The following is a 24,072-nucleotide window of genomic DNA, read 5'->3' on the forward strand; positions in this document are numbered from 1 at the left end:
AGCGCAGAGAGGCTCGGCTTCTTGAGCGGGGCAGGGGCGCCCTCCGCCGTCCACGGCCACACCACCCCGAACGCGCCCGATCCCGTCTGGTCTCGGAAGCTAAGCAGGCTCGGGCCTGGTTAGAACTTGGATGGGAGACCGCCCGGGAATACCGGGTGCCGTAGGCTTCTTCTTTTTTTTTTTGCCTCTGGTTCTGTCGCGTTTCTGGGAGTGCGGGGGCGGCCCGGGGTGGGGGTGACCCCCACCCTCAGCGCCCGCCGCGGTGCCTGGCGCCCCAGCCCGCACCGTGGGGCCTCCTCTTGTCCCGAGCCGCGACACCGCCGCCACGCGGCAGCATGCGTGGCTTCTGGACAGTCAGGTCTCAGACCAAAGGTCTGCTCTGTGGGAGCCGACACGCTGGAGGAAACCTTGAGAGTCTGAGAGGGGAGGGAGTTCCAGAAGAAGGCCAGGATGTCATTTTGAGGGAGTATGTGACCAGAACTCCTCCCGTTGCTTTTGGGGTTCTATGGGCTACACGTAGGAATCTTTGGTGGTGGCACCTGATGTTGGGGGATCCGGAGTCACACCCAGACCTGCTCCACAGGCCTCCTTTTACTTTTCTCTTCGGATTCATTTTTTTTTTTTTTTTTTGAGACAGAGTCTCGGTTTGTTGCCCAGGCTAGAGTGAGTGCCGTGGCGTCAGCCTAGCTCACAGCAACTGCAAACTCCTGGGCTCCAGTGATCCTTCTGCCTCAGCCTCCCGGGTAGCTGGGACTGCAGGCATGCGCCACCATGCCCCGCTAATTTTATATATATATATCAGTTGGCCAATTAATTCCTTTCTATTTATAGTAGAGACGGGGTCTCGCTCTTGCTCAGGCTGGTTTTGAACTCCTGACCTTGAGCAATCCGCCCGCCTCGGCCTCCCAAGAGCTAGGATTACAGGCGTGAGCCACAGCGCCCGGCCGGATTCATTATTTTTAAAAAGTGTCTCTTATCTCTATTATTGCATTTTCTTTTCTCTCTCTTTTCAAGCAGATGATGGGAGTCCAAGTATTAAGGTGACATGTGTTGCCCGTGCCCCCCTCCCCCCCCCCCCGTGTTCTTATTCATTTACCTCTCATGTTGTTCCAGCATATTGTGGGGGCACCAATGTTAAGGTCGGGTGCGTTGCCCTCTCCCAGCCTCCCCCCTCGGGTCAGAGCTTCAAGTGCGCCCATCCCCCAGTCGGTGCGTACCCACCCCATTCCTAATGGATGTGTATGCCCATCCCCTCCCCCCACCCGCCCGACACCCACCCGAAGAAGGTGATTCCTCTGTGTCCACTTAGGTGTCCATCGGTTCGTACCCATTTGCTGGTGAGCGCGAGCACGTGGTGCTCGTGTGTCCATTCTTGGGATACTTGGCTTACTGGAACGGGTTCCAGCTCTGGCCAGGAGAACCACGAGAGGTGCCCCCTCACCGCTGCTCCTCATAGCCGAATAGCACTCCGTGGTGTCCACGCGCCACATTTTATTTACCCACTCGTGGGTCGATGGGCACTCGGGTGGCTTCCAGGTCTTTGCGATTGTGACTTGTGCCCTGACACGAACCCTAACCCTTACCCAGCCCGTCTCCTCCACGGCCCCTGCCTGACTGACTCCTTCCCGCCCGGCCTATCACCTGTCACCGTCCTCTGCCCCTGCCTGACACGCTCCTCCCCGCCCGGGCCGTCACCGTCCTCGGCCCCTGCCTGACGGGGCTCCTCCGTCGCCTGGGCCTTCCAAGGGCTTGGTGTGGACGCTGGTTCCAGGACGCCCTCCCAGGAACCCGGTAGCAGGGCGGCCGCAGCGTCTCGCGCAACCCAACCGTCCGCCGGCTGGCCGCCGTGGCTAAGTGGCCTGCGGGGGACGTGCTCCCGCTGTGCCGTGGGGGCCCAGCCTGGTGTCTTCTCTGAGGCCCCGCGGCTGCCGCTCCCCGCAAGGGGATAGCCGCGGAGGTGGGGACCGCCTCCTCATGGGGACGTACACCCAGCTCTCCACGTCGGATTCCGGGGCTCTCTGTCCTGCCAGAAGGCCCAGCTGGCCTGCGGGTCCTTAGAGTGGCAAAAACATCCGAAAACTGAGATGGAGGGTCCGGTGGGTGTCTGCACTTTTGTGCTGGGCACCCCAGGGAGGCCCGGGGGCTGGCTGGACAACGCGGTCTGCTGGGCTGGGGGGGGTTTGGAGGAGCAACTGATGCCCTTTGCACTTTGGGTAGCAAGTGTCTGAGGTGTCTCTGGGCCCTGTGCCATGTGGGGGCGGGGGCGGGGGCGGGGTGGGAGGAGGAGGAGGAGGAGGAGGAGGAGGAGGTGGGAAGGGTCGTGGCCTGCAGTCGTGTTCCCCGGGGTGGCACAGCATGTGGCTTCTTCCACAGGCTGCTTGGCCTGGGCTCCCTGCACCTGGGCCTTTGGAGGACTGGCCCTGTGCTTGCCAACACTTCCTGCAGGGACCCAGAGCTGGGAGGTTGCATCTCTCAGCCCTGGGTCGGGCAGAGCCCCAGCGGGCCATGCCCACAACCTCTCTCAGCAGGGGTCCCCCAGAAGGCTCCTTTGGGACCAGGATTCTCTTGCGGGTGACTCTTTAAGGTCTGGCCCCTGGATGGAGGGGCACCAGGAGTAGAGGAGCAGGAAGGGGAAGGGGGTGGCCATGCGAGGGGACACTTTCAGGCCAAGTCCCAGCTTCAGTCTGATCCTCCTGGGAACCCCGGGGTGGACATCACACCTCCTGGTTGCCCCGCTCTGAGACAAGGAGCCGGGCTTCGCATTCCCACAGCAGCCAGTCGTGGGCTGAGGACACCTGGGGCGTTGGGAACTCCCTGGCTTCTCCTTGGTTTAACATCTGGAGCTGCTTGTGAATTGTGCCGCCACACACACCCGAGTGCAGGTGTCTTCCGCACAGACTGCGGGCCTCGCTCTTCTGAATGCCGCTAGCTCGCGACCCACCCACGGGTGAACCTGGTCAGGGTACTTTCTCTCAGGGGCAGACTCTGATCCGGGCGGGCTACCGGTGTCTCTGTTTGGTCCTTTCTTTCTTCCACTTCGGGAAAGGCTTCCTTACTGGGTGTGGAAATCTCCTATGCCTTTCCTCGCCTATTCTGTCAGCTCTAAAATTCTCTTTCGGTTGCCACCCTCACAGATGGATTAGGAAACTCTTTGCGGTGCACTCATTAGTGAAATGACCTCAATGACGCTGGAATCCAATATCTAATCGCCGATTTTTAGCGAGTCCACACGCCAGGGTGGTTGGGGTCCAATGCAGCCCCGGCCAGGCCCAGGCCCCTTGGACTGGGCCACAGGAGGACAAAGAGGAGGGTCCCGGCCCCCACGGTAGGTAGAGGTGCGGGCAGTTCTCCAAGGGCTTGGGTGTTTTCCAGAGGGAGGAGATGGAGGGGACTGATTTCTTCAGCGCCCCACAAACCACGCCACCCCACCCCACCCATGGGACACATCCCGAGAGAGAGAGAGAGAGAGAGAGAGAGAGAGAGAGAGAGAGAGAGAGAGAGAGAGAGAGACGCCCCATACACTGGCTCCCCTCCCCCGTGCGCTGTGCCCCAGCCCTGGCCCGGGGGAATAGGCGGCCGCAGGGCCACAGGGTGGGGGGCGCAGCTGAAAGGGGTTGTGGGGGAGGGCCGCCCCGGGCTGGGGTCAAAGGGCGAGCGCCCCGCCCCTCCCGCCCGTGGGCTGGGGGTGGGGGGCGGGGAGGTGAAGGAGGCCAGGCAAGGAGAGGAGGGGGGCTTGAAGGTCTCCACCTTGGCGGGTCCAGCCGTGGAGGCGCATCTTGTGTGAGTGTGAGTGAGTGAGTGAGTGTGAGTGTGAGTGTGTGTGTATACAGAGACAGCCCCCAACCCCGGCCCGCCCCGCCTGTCACCCCCGTCCCTCGGAGCCCGCGGGACCCGGCCGGCGAACTCAACAGGCCCGACCCGGCGCGGGGCCTGGGGCGGGGGGAGGAGGCGGCGGGGAAGCGCAGAGAGGCTCGGCTTCTTGAGCGGGGCAGGGGCGCCCTCCGCCGTCCACGGCCACACCACCCCGAACGCGCCCGATCCCGTCTGGTCTCGGAAGCTAAGCAGGCTCGGGCCTGGTTAGAACTTGGATGGGAGACCGCCCGGGAATACCGGGTGCCGTAGGCTTCTTCTTTTTTTTTTTGCCTCTGGTTCTGTCGCGTTTCTGGGAGTGCGGGGGCGGCCCGGGGTGGGGGTGACCCCCACCCTCAGCGCCCGCCGCGGTGCCTGGCGCCCCAGCCCGCACCGTGGGGCCTCCTCTTGTCCCGAGCCGCGACACCGCCGCCACGCGGCAGCATGCGTGGCTTCTGGACAGTCAGGTCTCAGACCAAAGGTCTGCTCTGTGGGAGCCGACACGCTGGAGGAAACCTTGAGAGTCTGAGAGGGGAGGGAGTTCCAGAAGAAGGCCAGGATGTCATTTTGAGGGAGTATGTGACCAGAACTCCTCCCGTTGCTTTTGGGGTTCTATGGGCTACACGTAGGAATCTTTGGTGGTGGCACCTGATGTTGGGGGATCCGGAGTCACACCCAGACCTGCTCCACAGGCCTCCTTTTACTTTTCTCTTCGGATTCATTTTTTTTTTTTTTTTTTGAGACAGAGTCTCGGTTTGTTGCCCAGGCTAGAGTGAGTGCCGTGGCGTCAGCCTAGCTCACAGCAACTGCAAACTCCTGGGCTCCAGTGATCCTTCTGCCTCAGCCTCCCGGGTAGCTGGGACTGCAGGCATGCGCCACCATGCCCCGCTAATTTTTTATATATATATCAGTTGGCCAATTAATTCCTTTCTATTTATAGTAGAGACGGGGTCTCGCTCTTGCTCAGGCTGGTTTTGAACTCCTGACCTTGAGCAATCCGCCCGCCTCGGCCTCCCAAGAGCTAGGATTACAGGCGTGAGCCACAGCGCCCGGCCGGATTCATTATTTTTAAAAAGTGTCTCTTATCTCTATTATTGCATTTTCTTTTCTCTCTCTTTTCAAGCAGATGATGGGAGTCCAAGTATTAAGGTGACATGTGTTGCCCGTGCCCCCCTCCCCCCCCCCCCGTGTTCTTATTCATTTACCTCTCATGTTGTTCCAGCATATTGTGGGGGCACCAATGTTAAGGTCGGGTGCGTTGCCCTCTCCCAGCCTCCCCCCTCGGGTCAGAGCTTCAAGTGCGCCCATCCCCCAGTCGGTGCGTACCCACCCCATTCCTAATGGATGTGTATGCCCATCCCCTCCCCCCACCCGCCCGACACCCACCCGAAGAAGGTGATTCCTCTGTGTCCACTTAGGTGTCCATCGGTTCGTACCCATTTGCTGGTGAGCGCGAGCACGTGGTGCTCGTGTGTCCATTCTTGGGATACTTGGCTTACTGGAACGGGTTCCAGCTCTGGCCAGGAGAACCACGAGAGGTGCCCCCTCACCGCTGCTCCTCATAGCCGAATAGCACTCCGTGGTGTCCACGCGCCACATTTTATTTACCCACTCGTGGGTCGATGGGCACTCGGGTGGCTTCCAGGTCTTTGCGATTGTGACTTGTGCCCTGACACGAACCCTAACCCTTACCCAGCCCGTCTCCTCCACGGCCCCTGCCTGACTGACTCCTTCCCGCCCGGCCTATCACCTGTCACCGTCCTCTGCCCCTGCCTGACACGCTCCTCCCCGCCCGGGCCGTCACCGTCCTCGGCCCCTGCCTGACGGGGCTCCTCCGTCGCCTGGGCCTTCCAAGGGCTTGGTGTGGACGCTGGTTCCAGGACGCCCTCCCAGGAACCCGGTAGCAGGGCGGCCGCAGCGTCTCGCGCAACCCAACCGTCCGCCGGCTGGCCGCCGTGGCTAAGTGGCCTGCGGGGGACGTGCTCCCGCTGTGCCGTGGGGGCCCAGCCTGGTGTCTTCTCTGAGGCCCCGCGGCTGCCGCTCCCCGCAAGGGGATAGCCGCGGAGGTGGGGACCGCCTCCTCATGGGGACGTACACCCAGCTCTCCACGTCGGATTCCGGGGCTCTCTGTCCTGCCAGAAGGCCCAGCTGGCCTGCGGGTCCTTAGAGTGGCAAAAACATCCGAAAACTGAGATGGAGGGTCCGGTGGGTGTCTGCACTTTTGTGCTGGGCACCCCAGGGAGGCCCGGGGGCTGGCTGGACAACGCGGTCTGCTGGGCTGGGGGGGGTTTGGAGGAGCAACTGATGCCCTTTGCACTTTGGGTAGCAAGTGTCTGAGGTGTCTCTGGGCCCTGTGCCATGTGGGGGCGGGGGCGGGGGCGGGGTGGGAGGAGGAGGAGGAGGAGGAGGAGGAGGAGGTGGGAAGGGTCGTGGCCTGCAGTCGTGTTCCCCGGGGTGGCACAGCATGTGGCTTCTTCCACAGGCTGCTTGGCCTGGGCTCCCTGCACCTGGGCCTTTGGAGGACTGGCCCTGTGCTTGCCAACACTTCCTGCAGGGACCCAGAGCTGGGAGGTTGCATCTCTCAGCCCTGGGTCGGGCAGAGCCCCAGCGGGCCATGCCCACAACCTCTCTCAGCAGGGGTCCCCCAGAAGGCTCCTTTGGGACCAGGATTCTCTTGCGGGTGACTCTTTAAGGTCTGGCCCCTGGATGGAGGGGCACCAGGAGTAGAGGAGCAGGAAGGGGAAGGGGGTGGCCATGCGAGGGGACACTTTCAGGCCAAGTCCCAGCTTCAGTCTGATCCTCCTGGGAACCCCGGGGTGGACATCACACCTCCTGGTTGCCCCGCTCTGAGACAAGGAGCCGGGCTTCGCATTCCCACAGCAGCCAGTCGTGGGCTGAGGACACCTGGGGCGTTGGGAACTCCCTGGCTTCTCCTTGGTTTAACATCTGGAGCTGCTTGTGAATTGTGCCGCCACACACACCCGAGTGCAGGTGTCTTCCGCACAGACTGCGGGCCTCGCTCTTCTGAATGCCGCTAGCTCGCGACCCACCCACGGGTGAACCTGGTCAGGGTACTTTCTCTCAGGGGCAGACTCTGATCCGGGCGGGCTACCGGTGTCTCTGTTTGCTCCTTTCTTTCTTCCACTTCGGGAAAGGCTTCCTTACTGGGTGTGGAAATCTCCTATGCCTTTCCTCGCCTATTCTGTCAGCTCTAAAATTCTCTTTCGGTTGCCACCCTCACAGATGGATTAGGAAACTCTTTGCGGTGCACTCATTAGTGAAATGACCTCAATGACGCTGGAATCCAATATCTAATCGCCGATTTTTAGCGAGTCCACACGCCAGGGTGGTTGGGGTCCAGTGCAGCCCCAGCCAGGCCCAGGCCCCTTGGACTGGGCCACAGGAGGACAAAGAGGAGGGTCCCGGCCCCCACGGTAGGTAGAGGTGCGGGCAGTTCTCCAAGGGCTTGGGTGTTTTCCAGAGGGAGGAGATGGAGGGGACTGATTTCTTCAGCGCCCCACAAACCACGCCACCCCACCCCACCCATGGGACACATCCCGAGAGAGAGAGAGAGAGAGAGAGAGAGAGAGAGAGAGAGAGAGAGAGAGAGAGAGAGACGCCCCATACACTGGCTCCCCTCCCCCGTGCGCTGTGCCCCAGCCCTGGCCCGGGGGAATAGGCGGCCGCAGGGCCACAGGGTGGGGGGCGCAGCTGAAAGGGGTTGTGGGGGAGGGCCGCCCCGGGCTGGGGTCAAAGGGCGAGCGCCCCGCCCCTCCCGCCCGTGCGCTGGGGGTGGGGGGCGGGGAGGTGAAGGAGGCCAGGCAAGGAGAGGAGGGGGGCTTGAAGGTCTCCACCTTGGCGGGTCCAGCCGTGGAGGCGCATCTTGTGTGAGTGTGAGTGAGTGAGTGAGTGTGAGTGTGAGTGTGTGTGTATACAGAGACAGCCCCCAACCCCGGCCCGCCCCGCCTGTCACCCCCGTCCCTCGGAGCCCGCGGGACCCGGCCGGCGAACTCAACAGGCCCGACCCGGCGCGGGGCCTGGGGCGGGGGGAGGAGGCGGCGGGGAAGCGCAGAGAGGCTCGGCTTCTTGAGCGGGGCAGGGGCGCCCTCCGCCGTCCACGGCCACACCACCCCGAACGCGCCAGATCCCGTCTGGTCTCGGAAGCTAAGCAGGCTCGGGCCTGGTTAGAACTTGGATGGGAGACCGCCCGGGAATACCGGGTGCCGTAGGCTTCTTCTTTTTTTTTTTGCCTCTGGTTCTGTCGCGTTTCTGGGAGTGCGGGGGCGGCCCGGGGTGGGGGTGACCCCCACCCTCAGCGCCCGCCGCGGTGCCTGGCGCCCCAGCCCGCACCGTGGGGCCTCCTCTTGTCCCGAGCCGCGACACCGCCGCCACGCGGCAGCATGCGTGGCTTCTGGACAGTCAGGTCTCAGACCAAAGGTCTGCTCTGTGGGAGCCGACACGCTGGAGGAAACCTTGAGAGTCTGAGAGGGGAGGGAGTTCCAGAAGAAGGCCAGGATGTCATTTTGAGGGAGTATGTGACCAGAACTCCTCCCGTTGCTTTTGGGGTTCTATGGGCTACACGTAGGAATCTTTGGTGGTGGCACCTGATGTTGGGGGATCCGGAGTCACACCCAGACCTGCTCCACAGGCCTCCTTTTACTTTTCTCTTCGGATTCATTTTTTTTTTTTTTTTTTGAGACAGAGTCTCGGTTTGTTGCCCAGGCTAGAGTGAGTGCCGTGGCGTCAGCCTAGCTCACAGCAACTGCAAACTCCTGGGCTCCAGTGATCCTTCTGCCTCAGCCTCCCGGGTAGCTGGGACTGCAGGCATGCGCCACCATGCCCCGCTAATTTTTTATATATATATCAGTTGGCCAATTAATTCCTTTCTATTTATAGTAGAGACGGGGTCTCGCTCTTGCTCAGGCTGGTTTTGAACTCCTGACCTTGAGCAATCCGCCCGCCTCGGCCTCCCAAGAGCTAGGATTACAGGCGTGAGCCACAGCGCCCGGCCGGATTCATTATTTTTAAAAAGTGTCTCTTATCTCTATTATTGCATTTTCTTTTCTCTCTCTTTTCAAGCAGATGATGGGAGTCCAAGTATTAAGGTGACATGTGTTGCCCGTGCCCCCCTCCCCCCCCCCCCCGTGTTCTTATTCATTTACCTCTCATGTTGTTCCAGCATATTGTGGGGGCACCAATGTTAAGGTCGGGTGCGTTGCCCTCTCCCAGCCTCCCCCCTCGGGTCAGAGCTTCAAGTGCGCCCATCCCCCAGTCGGTGCGTACCCACCCCATTCCTAATGGATGTGTATGCCCATCCCCTCCCCCCACCCGCCCGACACCCACCCGAAGAAGGTGATTCCTCTGTGTCCACTTAGGTGTCCATCGGTTCGTACCCATTTGCTGGTGAGCGCGAGCACGTGGTGCTCGTGTGTCCATTCTTGGGATACTTGGCTTACTGGAACGGGTTCCAGCTCTGGCCAGGAGAACCACGAGAGGTGCCCCCTCACCGCTGCTCCTCATAGCCGAATAGCACTCCGTGGTGTCCACGCGCCACATTTTATTTACCCACTCGTGGGTCGATGGGCACTCGGGTGGCTTCCAGGTCTTTGCGATTGTGACTTGTGCCCTGACACGAACCCTAACCCTTACCCAGCCCGTCTCCTCCACGGCCCCTGCCTGACTGACTCCTTCCCGCCCGGCCTATCACCTGTCACCGTCCTCTGCCCCTGCCTGACACGCTCCTCCCCGCCCGGGCCGTCACCGTCCTCGGCCCCTGCCTGACGGGGCTCCTCCGTCGCCTGGGCCTTCCAAGGGCTTGGTGTGGACGCTGGTTCCAGGACGCCCTCCCAGGAACCCGGTAGCAGGGCGGCCGCAGCGTCTCGCGCAACCCAACCGTCCGCCGGCTGGCCGCCGTGGCTAAGTGGCCTGCGGGGGACGTGCTCCCGCTGTGCCGTGGGGGCCCAGCCTGGTGTCTTCTCTGAGGCCCCGCGGCTGCCGCTCCCCGCAAGGGGATAGCCGCGGAGGTGGGGACCGCCTCCTCATGGGGACGTACACCCAGCTCTCCACGTCGGATTCCGGGGCTCTCTGTCCTGCCAGAAGGCCCAGCTGGCCTGCGGGTCCTTAGAGTGGCAAAAACATCCGAAAACTGAGATGGAGGGTCCGGTGGGTGTCTGCACTTTTGTGCTGGGCACCCCAGGGAGGCCCGGGGGCTGGCTGGACAACGCGGTCTGCTGGGCTGGGGGGGGTTTGGAGGAGCAACTGATGCCCTTTGCACTTTGGGTAGCAAGTGTCTGAGGTGTCTCTGGGCCCTGTGCCATGTGGGGGCGGGGGCGGGGGCGGGGTGGGAGGAGGAGGAGGAGGAGGAGGAGGAGGAGGTGGGAAGGGTCGTGGCCTGCAGTCGTGTTCCCCGGGGTGGCACAGCATGTGGCTTCTTCCACAGGCTGCTTGGCCTGGGCTCCCTGCACCTGGGCCTTTGGAGGACTGGCCCTGTGCTTGCCAACACTTCCTGCAGGGACCCAGAGCTGGGAGGTTGCATCTCTCAGCCCTGGGTCGGGCAGAGCCCCAGCGGGCCATGCCCACAACCTCTCTCAGCAGGGGTCCCCCAGAAGGCTCCTTTGGGACCAGGATTCTCTTGCGGGTGACTCTTTAAGGTCTGGCCCCTGGATGGAGGGGCACCAGGAGTAGAGGAGCAGGAAGGGGAAGGGGGTGGCCATGCGAGGGGACACTTTCAGGCCAAGTCCCAGCTTCAGTCTGATCCTCCTGGGAACCCCGGGGTGGACATCACACCTCCTGGTTGCCCCGCTCTGAGACAAGGAGCCGGGCTTCGCATTCCCACAGCAGCCAGTCGTGGGCTGAGGACACCTGGGGCGTTGGGAACTCCCTGGCTTCTCCTTGGTTTAACATCTGGAGCTGCTTGTGAATTGTGCCGCCACACACACCCGAGTGCAGGTGTCTTCCGCACAGACTGCGGGCCTCGCTCTTCTGAATGCCGCTAGCTCGCGACCCACCCACGGGTGAACCTGGTCAGGGTACTTTCTCTCAGGGGCAGACTCTGATCCGGGCGGGCTACCGGTGTCTCTGTTTGGTCCTTTCTTTCTTCCACTTCGGGAAAGGCTTCCTTACTGGGTGTGGAAATCTCCTATGCCTTTCCTCGCCTATTCTGTCAGCTCTAAAATTCTCTTTCGGTTGCCACCCTCACAGATGGATTAGGAAACTCTTTGCGGTGCACTCATTAGTGAAATGACCTCAATGACGCTGGAATCCAATATCTAATCGCCGATTTTTAGCGAGTCCACACGCCAGGGTGGTTGGGGTCCAGTGCAGCCCCAGCCAGGCCCAGGCCCCTTGGACTGGGCCACAGGAGGACAAAGAGGAGGGTCCCGGCCCCCACGGTAGGTAGAGGTGCGGGCAGTTCTCCAAGGGCTTGGGTGTTTTCCAGAGGGAGGAGATGGAGGGGACTGATTTCTTCAGCGCCCCACAAACCACGCCACCCCACCCCACCCATGGGACACATCCCGAGAGAGAGAGAGAGAGAGAGAGAGAGAGAGAGAGAGAGAGAGAGAGAGAGAGAGAGAGAGAGAGACGCCCCATACACTGGCTCCCCTCCCCCGTGCGCTGTGCCCCAGCCCTGGCCCGGGGGAATAGGCGGCCGCAGGGCCACAGGGTGGGGGGCGCAGCTGAAAGGGGTTGTGGGGGAGGGCCGCCCCGGGCTGGGGTCAAAGGGCGAGCGCCCCGCCCCTCCCGCCCGTGGGCTGGGGGTGGGGGGCGGGGAGGTGAAGGAGGCCAGGCAAGGAGAGGAGGGGGGCTTGAAGGTCTCCACCTTGGCGGGTCCAGCCGTGGAGGCGCATCTTGTGTGAGTGTGAGTGAGTGAGTGAGTGTGAGTGTGAGTGTGTGTGTATACAGAGACAGCCCCCAACCCCGGCCCGCCCCGCCTGTCACCCCCGTCCCTCGGAGCCCGCGGGACCCGGCCGGCGAACTCAACAGGCCCGACCCGGCGCGGGGCCTGGGGCGGGGGGAGGAGGCGGCGGGGAAGCGCAGAGAGGCTCGGCTTCTTGAGCGGGGCAGGGGCGCCCTCCGCCGTCCACGGCCACACCACCCCGAACGCGCCCGATCCCGTCTGGTCTCGGAAGCTAAGCAGGCTCGGGCCTGGTTAGAACTTGGATGGGAGACCGCCCGGGAATACCGGGTGCCGTAGGCTTCTTCTTTTTTTTTTTGCCTCTGGTTCTGTCGCGTTTCTGGGAGTGCGGGGGCGGCCCGGGGTGGGGGTGACCCCCACCCTCAGCGCCCGCCGCGGTGCCTGGCGCCCCAGCCCGCACCGTGGGGCCTCCTCTTGTCCCGAGCCGCGACACCGCCGCCACGCGGCAGCATGCGTGGCTTCTGGACAGTCAGGTCTCAGACCAAAGGTCTGCTCTGTGGGAGCCGACACGCTGGAGGAAACCTTGAGAGTCTGAGAGGGGAGGGAGTTCCAGAAGAAGGCCAGGATGTCATTTTGAGGGAGTATGTGACCAGAACTCCTCCCGTTGCTTTTGGGGTTCTATGGGCTACACGTAGGAATCTTTGGTGGTGGCACCTGATGTTGGGGGATCCGGAGTCACACCCAGACCTGCTCCACAGGCCTCCTTTTACTTTTCTCTTCGGATTCATTTTTTTTTTTTTTTTTTGAGACAGAGTCTCGGTTTGTTGCCCAGGCTAGAGTGAGTGCCGTGGCGTCAGCCTAGCTCACAGCAACTGCAAACTCCTGGGCTCCAGTGATCCTTCTGCCTCAGCCTCCCGGGTAGCTGGGACTGCAGGCATGCGCCACCATGCCCCGCTAATTTTTTATATATATATCAGTTGGCCAATTAATTCCTTTCTATTTATAGTAGAGACGGGGTCTCGCTCTTGCTCAGGCTGGTTTTGAACTCCTGACCTTGAGCAATCCGCCCGCCTCGGCCTCCCAAGAGCTAGGATTACAGGCGTGAGCCACAGCGCCCGGCCGGATTCATTATTTTTAAAAAGTGTCTCTTATCTCTATTATTGCATTTTCTTTTCTCTCTCTTTTCAAGCAGATGATGGGAGTCCAAGTATTAAGGTGACATGTGTTGCCCGTGCCCCCCTCCCCCCCCCCCCCGTGTTCTTATTCATTTACCTCTCATGTTGTTCCAGCATATTGTGGGGGCACCAATGTTAAGGTCGGGTGCGTTGCCCTCTCCCAGCCTCCCCCCTCGGGTCAGAGCTTCAAGTGCGCCCATCCCCCAGTCGGTGCGTACCCACCCCATTCCTAATGGATGTGTATGCCCATCCCCTCCCCCCACCCGCCCGACACCCACCCGAAGAAGGTGATTCCTCTGTGTCCACTTAGGTGTCCATCGGTTCGTACCCATTTGCTGGTGAGCGCGAGCACGTGGTGCTCGTGTGTCCATTCTTGGGATACTTGGCTTACTGGAACGGGTTCCAGCTCTGGCCAGGAGAACCACGAGAGGTGCCCCCTCACCGCTGCTCCTCATAGCCGAATAGCACTCCGTGGTGTCCACGCGCCACATTTTATTTACCCACTCGTGGGTCGATGGGCACTCGGGTGGCTTCCAGGTCTTTGCGATTGTGACTTGTGCCCTGACACGAACCCTAACCCTTACCCAGCCCGTCTCCTCCACGGCCCCTGCCTGACTGACTCCTTCCCGCCCGGCCTATCACCTGTCACCGTCCTCTGCCCCTGCCTGACACGCTCCTCCCCGCCCGGGCCGTCACCGTCCTCGGCCCCTGCCTGACGGGGCTCCTCCGTCGCCTGGGCCTTCCAAGGGCTTGGTGTGGACGCTGGTTCCAGGACGCCCTCCCAGGAACCCGGTAGCAGGGCGGCCGCAGCGTCTCGCGCAACCCAACCGTCCGCCGGCTGGCCGCCGTGGCTAAGTGGCCTGCGGGGGACGTGCTCCCGCTGTGCCGTGGGGGCCCAGCCTGGTGTCTTCTCTGAGGCCCCGCGGCTGCCGCTCCCCGCAAGGGGATAGCCGCGGAGGTGGGGACCGCCTCCTCATGGGGACGTACACCCAGCTCTCCACGTCGGATTCCGGGGCTCTCTGTCCTGCCAGAAGGCCCAGCTGGCCTGCGGGTCCTTAGAGTGGCAAAAACATCCGAAAACTGAGATGGAGGGTCCGGTGGGTGTCTGCACTTTTGTGCTGGGCACCCCAGGGAGGCCCGGGGGCTGGCTGGACAACGCGGTCTGCTGGGCTGGGGGGGGTTTGGAGGAGCAACTGATGCCCTTTGCACTTTGGGTAGCAAGTGTCTGAGGTGTCTCTGGGCCCTGTGCCATGTGGGGGCGGGGGCGGGGGCGGGGTGGGAGGAGGAGGAGGAGGAGGAGGAGGAGGAGGTGGGAAGGGTCGTGGCCTGCAGTCGTGTTCCCCGGGGTGGCACAGCATGTGGCTTCTTCCACAGGCTGCTTGGCCTGGGCTCCCTGCACCTGGGCCTTTGGAGGACTGGCCCTGTGCTTGCCAACACTTCCTGCAGGGACCCAGAGCTGGGAGGTTGCATCTCTCAGCCCTGGGTCGGGCAGAGCCCCAGCGGGCCATGCCCACAACCTCTCTCAGCAGGGGTCCCCCAGAAGGCTCCTTTGGGACCAGGATTCTCTTGCGGGTGACTCTTTAAGGTCTGGCCCCTGGATGGAGGGGCACCAGGAGTAGAGGAGCAGGAAGGGGAAGGGGGTGGCCATGCGAGGGGACACTTTCAGGCCAAGTCCCAGCTTCAGTCTGATCCTCCTGGGAACCCCGGGGTGGACATCACACCTCCTGGTTGCCCCGCTCTGAGACAAGGAGCCGGGCTTCGCATTCCCACAGCAGCCAGTCGTGGGCTGAGGACACCTGGGGCGTTGGGAACTCCCTGGCTTCTCCTTGGTTTAACATCTGGAGCTGCTTGTGAATTGTGCCGCCACACACACCCGAGTGCAGGTGTCTTCCGCACAGACTGCGGGCCTCGCTCTTCTGAATGCCGCTAGCTCGCGACCCACCCACGGGTGAACCTGGTCAGGGTACTTTCTCTCAGGGGCAGACTCTGATCCGGGCGGGCTACCGGTGTCTCTGTTTGGTCCTTTCTTTCTTCCACTTCGGGAAAGGCTTCCTTACTGGGTGTGGAAATCTCCTATGCCTTTCCTCGCCTATTCTGTCAGCTCTAAAATTCTCTTTCGGTTGCCACCCTCACAGATGGATTAGGAAACTCTTTGCGGTGCACTCATTAGTGAAATGACCTCAATGACGCTGGAATCCAATATCTAATCGCCGATTTTTAGCGAGTCCACACGCCAGGGTGGTTGGGGTCCAGTGCAGCCCCAGCCAGGCCCAGGCCCCTTGGACTGGGCCACAGGAGGACAAAGAGGAGGGTCCCGGCCCCCACGGTAGGTAGAGGTGCGGGCAGTTCTCCAAGGGCTTGGGTGTTTTCCAGAGGGAGGAGATGGAGGGGACTGATTTCTTCAGCGCCCCACAAACCACGCCACCCCACCCCACCCATGGGACACATCCCGAGAGAGAGAGAGAGAGAGAGAGAGAGAGAGAGAGAGAGAGAGAGAGAGAGAGAGAGAGAGAGAGAGAGAGACGCCCCATACACTGGCTCCCCTCCCCCGTGCGCTGTGCCCCAGCCCTGGCCCGGGGGAATAGGCGGCCGCAGGGCCACAGGGTGGGGGGCGCAGCTGAAAGGGGTTGTGGGGGAGGGCCGCCCCGGGCTGGGGTCAAAGGGCGAGCGCCCCGCCCCTCCCGCCCGTGGGCTGGGGGTGGGGGGCGGGGAGGTGAAGGAGGCCAGGCAAGGAGAGGAGGGGGGCTTGAAGGTCTCCACCTTGGCGGGTCCAGCCGTGGAGGCGCATCTTGTGTGAGTGTGAGTGAGTGAGTGAGTGTGAGTGTGAGTGTGTGTGTATACAGAGACAGCCCCCAACCCCGGCCCGCCCCGCCTGTCACCCCCGTCCCTCGGAGCCCGCGGGACCCGGCCGGCGAACTCAACAGGCCCGACCCGGCGCGGGGCCTGGGGCGGGGGGAGGAGGCGGCGGGGAAGCGCAGAGAGGCTCGGCTTCTTGAGCGGGGCAGGGGCGCCCTCCGCCGTCCACGGCCACACCACCCCGAACGCGCCCGATCCCGTCTGGTCTCGGAAGCTAAGCAGGCTCGGGCCTGGTTAGAACTTGGATGGGAGACCGCCCGGGAATACCGGGTGCCGTAGGCTTCTTCTTTTTTTTTTTGCCTCTGGTTCTGTCGCGTTTCTGGGAGTGCGGGGGCGGCCCGGGGTGGGGGTGACCCCCACCCTCAGCGCCCGCCGCGGTGCCTGGCGCCCCAGCCCGCACCGTGGGGCCTCCTCTTGTCCCGAGCCGCGACACCGCCGCCACGCGGCAGCATGCGTGGCTTCTGGACAGTCAGGTCTCAGACCAAAGGTCTGCTCTGTGGGAGCCGACACGCTGGAGGAAACCTTGAGAGTCTGAGAGGGGAGGGAGTTCCAGAAGAAGGCCAGGATGTCATTTTGAGGGAGTATGTGACCAGAACTCCTCCCGTTGCTTTTGGGGTTCTATGGGCTACACGTAGGAATCTTTGGTGGTGGCACCTGATGTTGGGGGATCCGGAGTCACACCCAGACCTGCTCCACAGGCCTCCTTTTACTTTTCTCTTCGGATTCATTTTTTTTTTTTTTTTTTGAGACAGAGTCTCGGTTTGTTGCCCAGGCTAGAGTGAGTGCCGTGGCGTCAGCCTAGCTCACAGCAACTGCAAACTCCTGGGCTCCAGTGATCCTTCTGCCTCAGCCTCCCGGGTAGCTGGGACTGCAGGCATGCGCCACCATGCCCCGCTAATTTTTTATATATATATCAGTTGGCCAATTAATTCCTTTCTATTTATAGTAGAGACGGGGTCTCGCTCTTGCTCAGGCTGGTTTTGAACTCCTGACCTTGAGCAATCCGCCCGCCTCGGCCTCCCAAGAGCTAGGATTACAGGCGTGAGCCACAGCGCCCGGCCGGATTCATTATTTTTAAAAAGTGTCTCTTATCTCTATTATTGCATTTTCTTTTCTCTCTCTTTTCAAGCAGATGATGGGAGTCCAAGTATTAAGGTGACATGTGTTGCCCGTGCCCCCCTCCCCCCCCCCCCCCGTGTTCTTATTCATTTACCTCTCATGTTGTTCCAGCATATTGTGGGGGCACCAATGTTAAGGTCGGGTGCGTTGCCCTCTCCCAGCCTCCCCCCTCGGGTCAGAGCTTCAAGTGCGCCCATCCCCCAGTCGGTGCGTACCCACCCCATTCCTAATGGATGTGTATGCCCATCCCCTCCCCCCACCCGCCCGACACCCACCCGAAGAAGGTGATTCCTCTGTGTCCACTTAGGTGTCCATCGGTTCGTACCCATTTGCTGGTGAGCGCGAGCACGTGGTGCTCGTGTGTCCATTCTTGGGATACTTGGCTTACTGGAACGGGTTCCAGCTCTGGCCAGGAGAACCACGAGAGGTGCCCCCTCACCGCTGCTCCTCATAGCCGAATAGCACTCCGTGGTGTCCACGCGCCACATTTTATTTACCCACTCGTGGGTCGATGGGCACTCGGGTGGCTTCCAGGTCTTTGCGATTGTGACTTGTGCCCTGACACGAACCCTAACCCTTACCCAGCCCGTCTCCTCCACGGCCCCTGCCTGACTGACTCCTTCCCGCCCGGCCTATCACCTGTCACCGTCCTCTGCCCCTGCCTGACACGCTCCTCCCCGCCCGGGCCGTCACCGTCCTCGGCCCCTGCCTGACGGGGCTCCTCCGTCGCCTGGGCCTTCCAAGGGCTTGGTGTGGACGCTGGTTCCAGGACGCCCTCCCAGGAACCCGGTAGCAGGGCGGCCGCAGCGTCTCGCGCAACCCAACCGTCCGCCGGCTGGCCGCCGTGGCTAAGTGGCCTGCGGGGGACGTGCTCCCGCTGTGCCGTGGGGGCCCAGCCTGGTGTCTTCTCTGAGGCCCCGCGGCTGCCGCTCCCCGCAAGGGGATAGCCGCGGAGGTGGGGACCGCCTCCTCATGGGGACGTACACCCAGCTCTCCACGTCGGATTCCGGGGCTCTCTGTCCTGCCAGAAGGCCCAGCTGGCCTGCGGGTCCTTAGAGTGGCAAAAACATCCGAAAACTGAGATGGAGGGTCCGGTGGGTGTCTGCACTTTTGTGCTGGGCACCCCAGGGAGGCCCGGGGGCTGGCTGGACAACGCGGTCTGCTGGGCTGGGGGGGGTTTGGAGGAGCAACTGATGCCCTTTGCACTTTGGGTAGCAAGTGTCTGAGGTGTCTCTGGGCCCTGTGCCATGTGGGGGCGGGGGCGGGGGCGGGGTGGGAGGAGGAGGAGGAGGAGGAGGAGGAGGAGGTGGGAAGGGTCGTGGCCTGCAGTCGTGTTCCCCGGGGTGGCACAGCATGTGGCTTCTTCCACAGGCTGCTTGGCCTGGGCTCCCTGCACCTGGGCCTTTGGAGGACTGGCCCTGTGCTTGCCAACACTTCCTGCAGGGACCCAGAGCTGGGAGGTTGCATCTCTCAGCCCTGGGTCGGGCAGAGCCCCAGCGGGCCATGCCCACAACCTCTCTCAGCAGGGGTCCCCCAGAAGGCTCCTTTGGGACCAGGATTCTCTTGCGGGTGACTCTTTAAGGTCTGGCCCCTGGATGGAGGGGCACCAGGAGTAGAGGAGCAGGAAGGGGAAGGGGGTGGCCATGCGAGGGGACACTTTCAGGCCAAGTCCCAGCTTCAGTCTGATCCTCCTGGGAACCCCGGGGTGGACATCACACCTCCTGGTTGCCCCGCTCTGAGACAAGGAGCCGGGCTTCGCATTCCCACAGCAGCCAGTCGTGGGCTGAGGACACCTGGGGCGTTGGGAACTCCCTGGCTTCTCCTTGGTTTAACATCTGGAGCTGCTTGTGAATTGTGCCGCCACACACACCCGAGTGCAGGTGTCTTCCGCACAGACTGCGGGCCTCGCTCTTCTGAATGCCGCTAGCTCGCGACCCACCCACGGGTGAACCTGGTCAGGGTACTTTCTCTCAGGGGCAGACTCTGATCCGGGCGGGCTACCGGTGTCTCTGTTTGCTCCTTTCTTTCTTCCACTTCGGGAAAGGCTTCCTTACTGGGTGTGGAAATCTCCTATGCCTTTCCTCGCCTATTCTGTCAGCTCTAAAATTCTCTTTCGGTTGCCACCCTCACAGATGGATTAGGAAACTCTTTGCGGTGCACTCATTAGTGAAATGACCTCAATGACGCTGGAATCCAATATCTAATCGCCGATTTTTAGCGAGTCCACACGCCAGGGTGGTTGGGGTCCAGTGCAGCCCCAGCCAGGCCCAGGCCCCTTGGACTGGGCCACAGGAGGACAAAGAGGAGGGTCCCGGCCCCCACGGTAGGTAGAGGTGCGGGCAGTTCTCCAAGGGCTTGGGTGTTTTCCAGAGGGAGGAGATGGAGGGGACTGATTTCTTCAGCGCCCCACAAACCACGCCACCCCACCCCACCCATGGGACACATCCCGAGAGAGAGAGAGAGAGAGAGAGAGAGAGAGAGAGAGAGAGAGAGAGAGAGAGAGAGAGAGAGACGCCCCATACACTGGCTCCCCTCCCCCGTGCGCTGTGCCCCAGCCCTGGCCCGGGGGAATAGGCGGCCGCAGGGCCACAGGGTGGGGGGCGCAGCTGAAAGGGGTTGTGGGGGAGGGCCGCCCCGGGCTGGGGTCAAAGGGCGAGCGCCCCGCCCCTCCCGCCCGTGGGCTGGGGGTGGGGGGCGGGGAGGTGAAGGAGGCCAGGCAAGGAGAGGAGGGGGGCTTGAAGGTCTCCACCTTGGCGGGTCCAGCCGTGGAGGCGCATCTTGTGTGAGTGTGAGTGAGTGAGTGAGTGTGAGTGTGAGTGTGTGTGTATACAGAGACAGCCCCCAACCCCGGCCCGCCCCGCCTGTCACCCCCGTCCCTCGGAGCCCGCGGGACCCGGCCGGCGAACTCAACAGGCCCGACCCGGCGCGGGGCCTGGGGCGGGGGGAGGAGGCGGCGGGGAAGCGCAGAGAGGCTCGGCTTCTTGAGCGGGGCAGGGGCGCCCTCCGCCGTCCACGGCCACACCACCCCGAACGCGCCCGATCCCGTCTGGTCTCGGAAGCTAAGCAGGCTCGGGCCTGGTTAGAACTTGGATGGGAGACCGCCCGGGAATACCGGGTGCCGTAGGCTTCTTCTTTTTTTTTTTGCCTCTGGTTCTGTCGCGTTTCTGGGAGTGCGGGGGCGGCCCGGGGTGGGGGTGACCCCCACCCTCAGCGCCCGCCGCGGTGCCTGGCGCCCCAGCCCGCACCGTGGGGCCTCCTCTTGTCCCGAGCCGCGACACCGCCGCCACGCGGCAGCATGCGTGGCTTCTGGACAGTCAGGTCTCAGACCAAAGGTCTGCTCTGTGGGAGCCGACACGCTGGAGGAAACCTTGAGAGTCTGAGAGGGGAGGGAGTTCCAGAAGAAGGCCAGGATGTCATTTTGAGGGAGTATGTGACCAGAACTCCTCCCGTTGCTTTTGGGGTTCTATGGGCTACACGTAGGAATCTTTGGTGGTGGCACCTGATGTTGGGGGATCCGGAGTCACACCCAGACCTGCTCCACAGGCCTCCTTTTACTTTTCTCTTCGGATTCATTTTTTTTTTTTTTTTTTGAGACAGAGTCTCGGTTTGTTGCCCAGGCTAGAGTGAGTGCCGTGGCGTCAGCCTAGCTCACAGCAACTGCAAACTCCTGGGCTCCAGTGATCCTTCTGCCTCAGCCTCCCGGGTAGCTGGGACTGCAGGCATGCGCCACCATGCCCCGCTAATTTTTTATATATATATCAGTTGGCCAATTAATTCCTTTCTATTTATAGTAGAGACGGGGTCTCGCTCTTGCTCAGGCTGGTTTTGAACTCCTGACCTTGAGCAATCCGCCCGCCTCGGCCTCCCAAGAGCTAGGATTACAGGCGTGAGCCACAGCGCCCGGCCGGATTCATTATTTTTAAAAAGTGTCTCTTATCTCTATTATTGCATTTTCTTTTCTCTCTCTTTTCAAGCAGATGATGGGAGTCCAAGTATTAAGGTGACATGTGTTGCCCGTGCCCCCCTCCCCCCCCCCCCCCGTGTTCTTATTCATTTACCTCTCATGTTGTTCCAGCATATTGTGGGGGCACCAATGTTAAGGTCGGGTGCGTTGCCCTCTCCCAGCCTCCCCCCTCGGGTCAGAGCTTCAAGTGCGCCCATCCCCCAGTCGGTGCGTACCCACCCCATTCCTAATGGATGTGTATGCCCATCCCCTCCCCCCACCCGCCCGACACCCACCCGAAGAAGGTGATTCCTCTGTGTCCACTTAGGTGTCCATCGGTTCGTACCCATTTGCTGGTGAGCGCGAGCACGTGGTGCTCGTGTGTCCATTCTTGGGATACTTGGCTTACTGGAACGGGTTCCAGCTCTGGCCAGGAGAACCACGAGAGGTGCCCCCTCACCGCTGCTCCTCATAGCCGAATAGCACTCCGTGGTGTCCACGCGCCACATTTTATTTACCCACTCGTGGGTCGATGGGCACTCGGGTGGCTTCCAGGTCTTTGCGATTGTGACTTGTGCCCTGACACGAACCCTAACCCTTACCCAGCCCGTCTCCTCCACGGCCCCTGCCTGACTGACTCCTTCCCGCCCGGCCTATCACCTGTCACCGTCCTCTGCCCCTGCCTGACACGCTCCTCCCCGCCCGGGCCGTCACCGTCCTCGGCCCCTGCCTGACGGGGCTCCTCCGTCGCCTGGGCCTTCCAAGGGCTTGGTGTGGACGCTGGTTCCAGGACGCCCTCCCAGGAACCCGGTAGCAGGGCGGCCGCAGCGTCTCGCGCAACCCAACCGTCCGCCGGCTGGCCGCCGTGGCTAAGTGGCCTGCGGGGGACGTGCTCCCGCTGTGCCGTGGGGGCCCAGCCTGGTGTCTTCTCTGAGGCCCCGCGGCTGCCGCTCCCCGCAAGGGGATAGCCGCGGAGGTGGGGACCGCCTCCTCATGGGGACGTACACCCAGCTCTCCACGTCGGATTCCGGGGCTCTCTGTCCTGCCAGAAGGCCCAGCTGGCCTGCGGGTCCTTAGAGTGGCAAAAACATCCGAAAACTGAGATGGAGGGTCCGGTGGGTGTCTGCACTTTTGTGCTGGGCACCCCAGGGAGGCCCGGGGGCTGGCTGGACAACGCGGTCTGCTGGGCTGGGGGGGGTTTGGAGGAGCAACTGATGCCCTTTGCACTTTGGGTAGCAAGTGTCTGAGGTGTCTCTGGGCCCTGTGCCATGTGGGGGCGGGGGCGGGGGCGGGGTGGGAGGAGGAGGAGGAGGAGGAGGAGGAGGAGGTGGGAAGGGTCGTGGCCTGCAGTCGTGTTCCCCGGGGTGGCACAGCATGTGGCTTCTTCCACAGGCTGCTTGGCCTGGGCTCCCTGCACCTGGGCCTTTGGAGGACTGGCCCTGTGCTTGCCAACACTTCCTGCAGGGACCCAGAGCTGGGAGGTTGCATCTCTCAGCCCTGGGTCGGGCAGAGCCCCAGCGGGCCATGCCCACAACCTCTCTCAGCAGGGGTCCCCCAGAAGGCTCCTTTGGGACCAGGATTCTCTTGCGGGTGACTCTTTAAGGTCTGGCCCCTGGATGGAGGGGCACCAGGAGTAGAGGAGCAGGAAGGGGAAGGGGGTGGCCATGCGAGGGGACACTTTCAGGCCAAGTCCCAGCTTCAGTCTGATCCTCCTGGGAACCCCGGGGTGGACATCACACCTCCTGGTTGCCCCGCTCTGAGACAAGGAGCCGGGCTTCGCATTCCCACAGCAGCCAGTCGTGGGCTGAGGACACCTGGGGCGTTGGGAACTCCCTGGCTTCTCCTTGGTTTAACATCTGGAGCTGCTTGTGAATTGTGCCGCCACACACACCCGAGTGCAGGTGTCTTCCGCACAGACTGCGGGCCTCGCTCTTCTGAATGCCGCTAGCTCGCGACCCACCCACGGGTGAACCTGGTCAGGGTACTTTCTCTCAGGGGCAGACTCTGATCCGGGCGGGCTACCGGTGTCTCTGTTTGGTCCTTTCTTTCTTCCACTTCGGGAAAGGCTTCCTTACTGGGTGTGGAAATCTCCTATGCCTTTCCTCGCCTATTCTGTCAGCTCTAAAATTCTCTTTCGGTTGCCACCCTCACAGATGGATTAGGAAACTCTTTGCGGTGCACTCATTAGTGAAATGACCTCAATGACGCTGGAATCCAATATCTAATCGCCGATTTTTAGCGAGTCCACACGCCAGGGTGGTTGGGGTCCAGTGCAGCCCCAGCCAGGCCCAGGCCCCTTGGACTGGGCCACAGGAGGACAAAGAGGAGGGTCCCGGCCCCCACGGTAGGTAGAGGTGCGGGCAGTTCTCCAAGGGCTTGGGTGTTTTCCAGAGGGAGGAGATGGAGGGGACTGATTTCTTCAGCGCCCCACAAACCACGCCACCCCACCCCACCCATGGGACACATCCCGAGAGAGAGAGAGAGAGAGAGAGAGAGAGAGAGAGAGAGAGAGAGAGAGAGAGAGAGAGAGAGACGCCCCATACACTGGCTCCCCTCCCCCGTGCGCTGTGCCCCAGCCCTGGCCCGGGGGAATAGGCGGCCGCAGGGCCACAGGGTGGGGGGCGCAGCTGAAAGGGGTTGTGGGGGAGGGCCGCCCCGGGCTGGGGTCAAAGGGCGAGCGCCCCGCCCCTCCCGCCCGTGGGCTGGGGGTGGGGGGCGGGGAGGTGAAGGAGGCCAGGCAAGGAGAGGAGGGGGGCTTGAAGGTCTCCACCTTGGCGGGTCCAGCCGTGGAGGCGCATCTTGTGTGAGTGTGAGTGAGTGAGTGAGTGTGAGTGTGAGTGTGTGTGTATACAGAGACAGCCCCCAACCCCGGCCCGCCCCGCCTGTCACCCCCGTCCCTCGGAGCCCGCGGGACCCGGCCGGCGAACTCAACAGGCCCGACCCGGCGCGGGGCCTGGGGCGGGGGGAGGAGGCGGCGGGGAAGCGCAGAGAGGCTCGGCTTCTTGAGCGGGGCAGGGGCGCCCTCCGCCGTCCACGGCCACACCACCCCGAACGCGCCCGATCCCGTCTGGTCTCGGAAGCTAAGCAGGCTCGGGCCTGGTTAGAACTTGGATGGGAGACCGCCCGGGAATACCGGGTGCCGTAGGCTTCTTCTTTTTTTTTTTGCCTCTGGTTCTGTCGCGTTTCTGGGAGTGCGGGGGCGGCCCGGGGTGGGGGTGACCCCCACCCTCAGCGCCCGCCGCGGTGCCTGGCGCCCCAGCCCGCACCGTGGGGCC

The 24,072-nt window shown here is 62.5% G+C and overlaps 7 pseudogenes; all 7 read left to right on the forward strand.

Annotated features, from left to right (window-relative positions):
- The first annotated feature begins 48 nt into the window (after positions 1–48).
- LOC142873997 (uncharacterized) lies at positions 49–167 on the forward strand (annotated as a pseudogene).
- A 3,839-nt stretch (positions 168–4,006) lies between these two features.
- On the forward strand, positions 4,007–4,125 carry LOC142873998 (uncharacterized; annotated as a pseudogene).
- Positions 4,126–7,962: 3,837 nt separating this feature from the next.
- LOC142874100 (uncharacterized) lies at positions 7,963–8,081 on the forward strand (annotated as a pseudogene).
- A 3,846-nt stretch (positions 8,082–11,927) lies between these two features.
- Positions 11,928–12,046, forward strand: LOC142873999 (uncharacterized; annotated as a pseudogene).
- Positions 12,047–15,898: 3,852 nt separating this feature from the next.
- LOC142874000 (uncharacterized) lies at positions 15,899–16,017 on the forward strand (annotated as a pseudogene).
- Positions 16,018–19,862: 3,845 nt separating this feature from the next.
- Positions 19,863–19,981, forward strand: LOC142874001 (uncharacterized; annotated as a pseudogene).
- A 3,845-nt stretch (positions 19,982–23,826) lies between these two features.
- Positions 23,827–23,945, forward strand: LOC142874003 (uncharacterized; annotated as a pseudogene).
- Positions 23,946–24,072: the final 127 nt, after the last annotated feature.

Source organism: Microcebus murinus, chromosome 11 (genome assembly GCF_040939455.1).
Source record: "Microcebus murinus isolate Inina chromosome 11, M.murinus_Inina_mat1.0, whole genome shotgun sequence".
Classification (NCBI taxonomy): Eukaryota; Metazoa; Chordata; class Mammalia; order Primates; family Cheirogaleidae; genus Microcebus; species Microcebus murinus.